The sequence below is a fragment of the Triticum urartu genome, chromosome 3 (genome assembly GCF_003073215.2).
Source record: "Triticum urartu cultivar G1812 chromosome 3, Tu2.1, whole genome shotgun sequence".
NCBI lineage: Eukaryota > Viridiplantae > Streptophyta > Magnoliopsida > Poales > Poaceae > Triticum > Triticum urartu.
The window spans coordinates 362,695,346-362,701,345 of NC_053024.1; positions in this window are offsets into that span (position 1 = coordinate 362,695,346).

The window sequence follows — 6,000 nt, forward strand, 5'->3', positions numbered from 1 at the left end:
AAATGCTGAAGAAAATGGTGCTGAAGAAAACACTGATCAAACTCTTCAACGACAACCAGCTCATCCTCGCATTGCAAAAGAAGTGCAAGTTGAAAAGATCATCAATGACATCAAAGCGCCAGGTCCTCTCACACGCTCAAAAGCTTCAAATTTGTCTAACTTTTGTGGGCAGTATGCTTTTGTCTCTATTACAGAGCCCACTAAGGTAGATGAAGCATTTCTGGAGCCTGAGTGGATTCAGGCCATGCAGGAAGAATTACATCAGTTCGAGCTCAACAATGTCTGGGAACTGGTCAAACATCCAGATCCTCGCAAGCACAATATCATCGGCACAAAGTGGATCTACCGCAACAAGCAAGATGAAAATGGCCTTGTGGTGAGGAATAAGGCACGGCTTGTAGCTCAAGGCTACACACAGGTTGAAGGAATTGATTTTGATGAAACTTTTGCACCTGTTGCTAGACTTGAGGCTATTCGCATATTACTTGCTTATGCTAACCATCATGATATCACTTTATATCAAATGGATGTGAAAAGTGCATTCCTCAATGGTAAGCTTGAGGAAGAAGTATATGTTGCTCAACCCCCAGGTTTTGAAGATCCAAAGAATCCTGACAAAGTCTTCAGACTCAATAAGGCCCTCTATGGCCTCAAGCAGGCCCCACGGGCTTGGTATGATACCTTGAAGGAACTCTTCATGAAGAAAGGCTTCAAACCCGGTTCACTCGACCCTACTCTTTTCACTAAATCTTATGATGGTGAATTGTTTGTGTGCCAAGTATATGTTGATGATATTATCTTTGGCTGTACTGACCAACGTTATAGTGATGAATTTGCCTATATGATGAGTGAATAATATCAAATGTCTAGTATGGGAGAGTTGAAATTCTTCTTAGGTCTTCAAATTCGTCAACAACACAATGGCATATTCATATCTCAGGAGAAATACCTCAAAGATGTACTGAGGAAATTCGGCATGCAAGATTGCAAAGGCGTCAACATTCCTATGCCCACAAATGGCCATCTGTGCACTGATGAAAATGGTATTGACTTCGATCATAAGGTATACCGCTCCATGATAGGTTCCTTATTATACTTATGTGCATCTAGGCCAGATATAATGCTTAGTGTTTGCATGTGTGCCCGATTTCAAGCTGCACCGAAGGAATCACACCATAAGGCTGTGAAGCATATTCTTCGATATCTAGCTCACACACCAACACTTGGATTATGGTACCCCAAGGGCTCGGCTTTTGATCTTGTTGGATATTCGGACTCTGACTATGCTGGTGATCGTGTGGATCGCAAGTCAACATCTGGTACATGTCATTTCCTTGGATGATCTTTGGTCTGTTGGTCCTCGAAGAAACAGAACTGCGTATCACTATCTACTGCTGAAGCTGAGTACATTGCCGCTGGTTCTTGCTGTGCCCAATTGCTATGGATGAAGCAAACTCTCAAGGACTACGGCGTCAACATGAAGAATGTACCTCTCTTCTGTGACAATGAGAGTGCCATCAAGATTGCTCACAACCCAGTTCAGCACTCAAAGACAAAGCACATTCAGATTCGTCATCATTTTCTTCGTGATCATGTGTTGAAGGGTGACATTTCTATTGAGCATGTGAAGACTGAAGAACAGCTAGCCGATATCTTCACAAAGCCCTTGGATGAGAAGAGATTTAGCAAGTTGCGGTGTGAGCTAAATATCCTAGAATCTTTGAATGTTCTGTGAAAAGGACACTCATCCTAACACTTATGCAAAATTGATGACTTAGATGTGCAACACATGAAGAAACGTTTTACTTCAATCAATGAAGAATAACACTCTTAGTGTGAAGAAATTAATGAAGAATTTGATTCTCAGAACCCTACGATAATTGTACGCGGTGTCTGAAATCATCATTCTTATACGGTGGGTCACGCCACCACCAAAAGTTGAAATTCGTCAAATTATTCATATTCTTCAACTTTGCATAGTCTTCATTGGTTCCGTCTTTTTCTTCATTGGCTATATATATATATATATATATGAGTTTATGTTCTCTACAACATTCACTTATTGCTATTTCTTCAAGTTGGTTTTCTGCTAAGTGAATGTGATCGGACCCTTCCCCTCTATGCTATACTCAACCCTATCTGTTCACAAATTCTTCATGTGCGTTCTTGTAAGTGCATCTAGTGCCACCCCTAGTTGGTTTTGGAGTATTGACGACAAACCTAGTTGAGGGACTAATGTGTTTGTGAGAATTGCAGGATAACACAGGTAGAAGTCCCTCATTGATTCGGTTTTACTACCAGAGATGACCCCTAAAAATGTATGAAGACATTGAAGTCAAAGGTGGTATATGAAGATATTCACATTGAAGACTATGACAAGAGAAGACACTATATGAAGCCTATGGAGCTCGAAGACTTAGATCTTTCGTAGTTCTTTTTATTTTGTGTTGAGTCATAGGAACCACCATACTGTTAAGTGGGGTCCAAGAGAACCAGTCAGAATGACTGAAGTGATGCCAAAACCAAAAACCTATGTCTTCGAGTGAAGACTATGAGAGCGAATCTTGTCCAGAGTCGGACATGTCAGCTTTTCTTGTAGCCCAAGTAAAGTTGCCGTGTGAGTTTGAAATCTGATCATTGGAACATGTGTCAGTTCCTTAGTGACCCAGGGTCATTTCGAACAAATCAGGTCGGGTTGCCAAGTGGCTATAAATAGCCCACCCCCTACAACCATAAACGGTTGGCTGCTCAGATTGAAAGTACGGCTTTTGTCGTTTGAGAGCAACCCACCTCGAAGCCTTTGAGAGAGAATTCCTTGCGAGGATAAAGCCCTAACCACCAGAGCCAGAGAGAATTGGGCATCACTTAAGTCTTCTTGTCTGTGTGATCTGAAGACTTATTACACTTGAGGACTGTGCATCCTCTAGCCAGTTAGGCGTCGCGTTCTGAGCATCCAAGAGACATTGTGGATTGCCGGTGAACAAAGTCTGTGAAGGTTTGGGAGTCTACCTTGAAGACTTAGCAGAGTGATTGGGCGAGGTCTATGTGACCTTAGCTCAAGGAGAATATGGTGAGGACTGGGTGTCCTGAGCTGCGTGTTCAGGACTGGGTGTCCGGGACTGTGTGTCCTAAGGTTTAAATACCTAGCCGCTCCAACCAGACGTGCAGTTGTCACAGCAACTGGAACTGGTCCAACAAATCATTGTCTTCAATGAGTCACTGGTTTCATCTTCACTTCCCTTTACTTACTGTTACTCCTTGTGAAGTCATTGTATGTTTGCACTATCATTTGTCTTCACTGAGTGACTGCGTGTTCTGTTTGGCTTCACAATATCTTCCTACCTGATCCTTACTACCTAGCTGCTATTAGTCTTTGTGCTTTCACTTCATTGAATACTTGACTATGATTTGCCTGGTGTAGTCTACCTTCCGCTGCATGGTAATAGGTTTAATTTTATCGTTTGTCTTCAAAACTTCTATGTTCTGAAGACTTTCATAAAAATCGCCTATTCACCCCCCCCTCTAGTCGATATAACGCACTTTCAGTTCTATTTGAAACTCGTTCAAAATCTTCACTGTGTCCTTGTCAGCTGAAGAAATTGCGAACGGAACTTTAAAACTAATCTTATCCAAATTTTCAGTTTTGTCGCTCAAATCGTTCCGCATCCCACGATGAATTTTTAATTCACCCACGATCTTATATGATCTCCACTACACAGTACGTGGGTGACACATGTCATGCGAAGGAGAAGGGTCAGGGGCACATTTGTCCCAAATCTTCGGGCGAATAGTTTTTCACTGCTACTATAAATACCCCCTCATCCCTTCCTCACTTCTTTTACTCCGCTCGACCTCTCTCTCCAGCTCGAGCTTCTCAAACCCTAGCGCCGCCGCTACTTCATCGCCGCCGGTGAGGAAGAGCTTCACTGCCTCGACCTCGTCGCCGACGTACTCGCACCGACCGCGGACATCTTCACTCCGCCGCCGCTGTAGCCGTCTTCCTCCGCCAAGTTAGGGCGTGGAAGATCTGCACAGATGAACTTCACATCTCCTCACTTCAGTTCGCCGTGTTCTTCATCCAGGGTAAATAAAAGCTACTTTTACTGCCCTCGTTGATTTGAATGATTATATACAAAATCTTCAAAAGTGTTTTTTTCTTCATATCTTCACATACTGAACACCTCACAAAGTCATCTGTTCCTGATTCGTTTCTCTAAGCACCTTTTTTTTCAAGATTCCTCAATTGTGTGGATCTTCGATCTATACAACTCTGGAACCTAAGACAAAGAACGCTTAGTGAAAATCTTCAAGACTCATCTGGTCAAATTCCTCAAACTTGTTCTTCTTGAAAAACCTTCTGAGAATGCATATGACCTCTCCAAATTCCTCGCAACTAAACTCTGTTCACAGGTACACATGTCAGCTGCTGAATCACTAGGTTCTCATCAACTTAACTCATTTGCAGCGTTCCTCGAAGAAAAGTTGCATACTTCTTTAGAGAATTCAATTGTTCAAATTCCTCAACTGAAGAAAATGGCTGATGGTAAGAAGCCACAGAAGGGAGGAAAGAGGCCTGAGGTAAATACAGCGTTTGAAATCCCTGATGACATATATGCTGGGTACTGCACACCTACTGAGGAAACCAAGAATGAGCGCAAAGTGCGCATTCAGAAGATGGAGAGGAGATGGGCAAGAGAATGGAGGGAGTACAGATATGTCACTCCTAAGTACATGAAGAAATTCGCACTCAATCCTCCATGCCCAAGAGCTCCATTGGCACCTGGCCAAATCGCTGATCCCACCAGCCTCAAGTGCGGCGAGGACTATCCTAATGAATGGGCCAAGCGCCAAGCCAAGCTGGCCAAGCAAGCCAGAGAAGCAGTGAGGAAATTTAATGAAGACTCTACTGCGGCTGCTGCTGCCTCTGTTGAGGCCTCTGTCAAGCCGAGGAAAATCCATGCCTAAGAAGCCTGCTCGTAAGCCCGGTGCTTCACCAACAGTGCCCTCACGGCCAAGTTCCTCAGTTGCGCCCTCACGACCAGACTCTTCAAAGTCCTCACGACCAATCCCTCAAGCTGCACCTTCAAAATCCTCAGCACCTCCTCCAAAGTCCTCAGCTGTTCCGACAAAGTCCTCAGCACCTGCGCATCCGGCCTCATGCCAAAGGACTACAGGCATCTCCATTGCCTCTGGTGTCTCAGCAAGCTCCTCAGCTGCACCAAATTCTTCATCTGGCCCCACTCTGCTGAAGACCAAGGCCACTGCTGGACGAGGTCCACGCCCAAGTCCTCAAAAGAAGCAAGTCGCTTTCCAAGTGCCACCCGAAGAAGATGAAGCTGATGATGATGAACTTGCAGAAATCATCAGAGACAGACAAGTTAGGGCCGCTAGAGCCAAAGGCACGCATGTGCCACTGCTTTTGGATCCCAAGCTGATCCTCGACTACATTGATCTCTGGCACAAGGACCCAAATACTCCTATGCCTGACTTCAAGCTGACACCTGGTCAAAATCACATGCTGACTCATTTCATCCAAGAGGAGAAATGGAAATATGATCAGGCCAGGCAGATCAAGAAGGCCCACTACAGAAAGGAGAAATATCTGAAGAACAACGTTGTCACTATGACAATTGATGAACTTGTAAAAATCCAATCTGAAATCAAAACCCTCAGCGATGACTTCAAAGACTACTATGCTGATTGGCAAGGAGCCAAAGTTAGATTTGTAAAGATAACTGAACAGTTCACTTCAAATGTTGCTGCCCCAACGCAACAGGAAATTCCTCAGGCTGAAGCATCTGCTCAGCCGACTGAAGAACATGCCAGCACCGTTGATGATAATCAGGCTGCTGAAGAAAATGTGAGTTCCAGGGCTGATGACTGCATTCCAGCCACTGAAGAAATTTCCAGGGCACCCACTAGTGGTGTGCCTGAAGAAATTGAAGAACTCAGGGCAACTGCATCAGTTGTGCCTGAAGAAAATCAACCAGATTCCTCAGC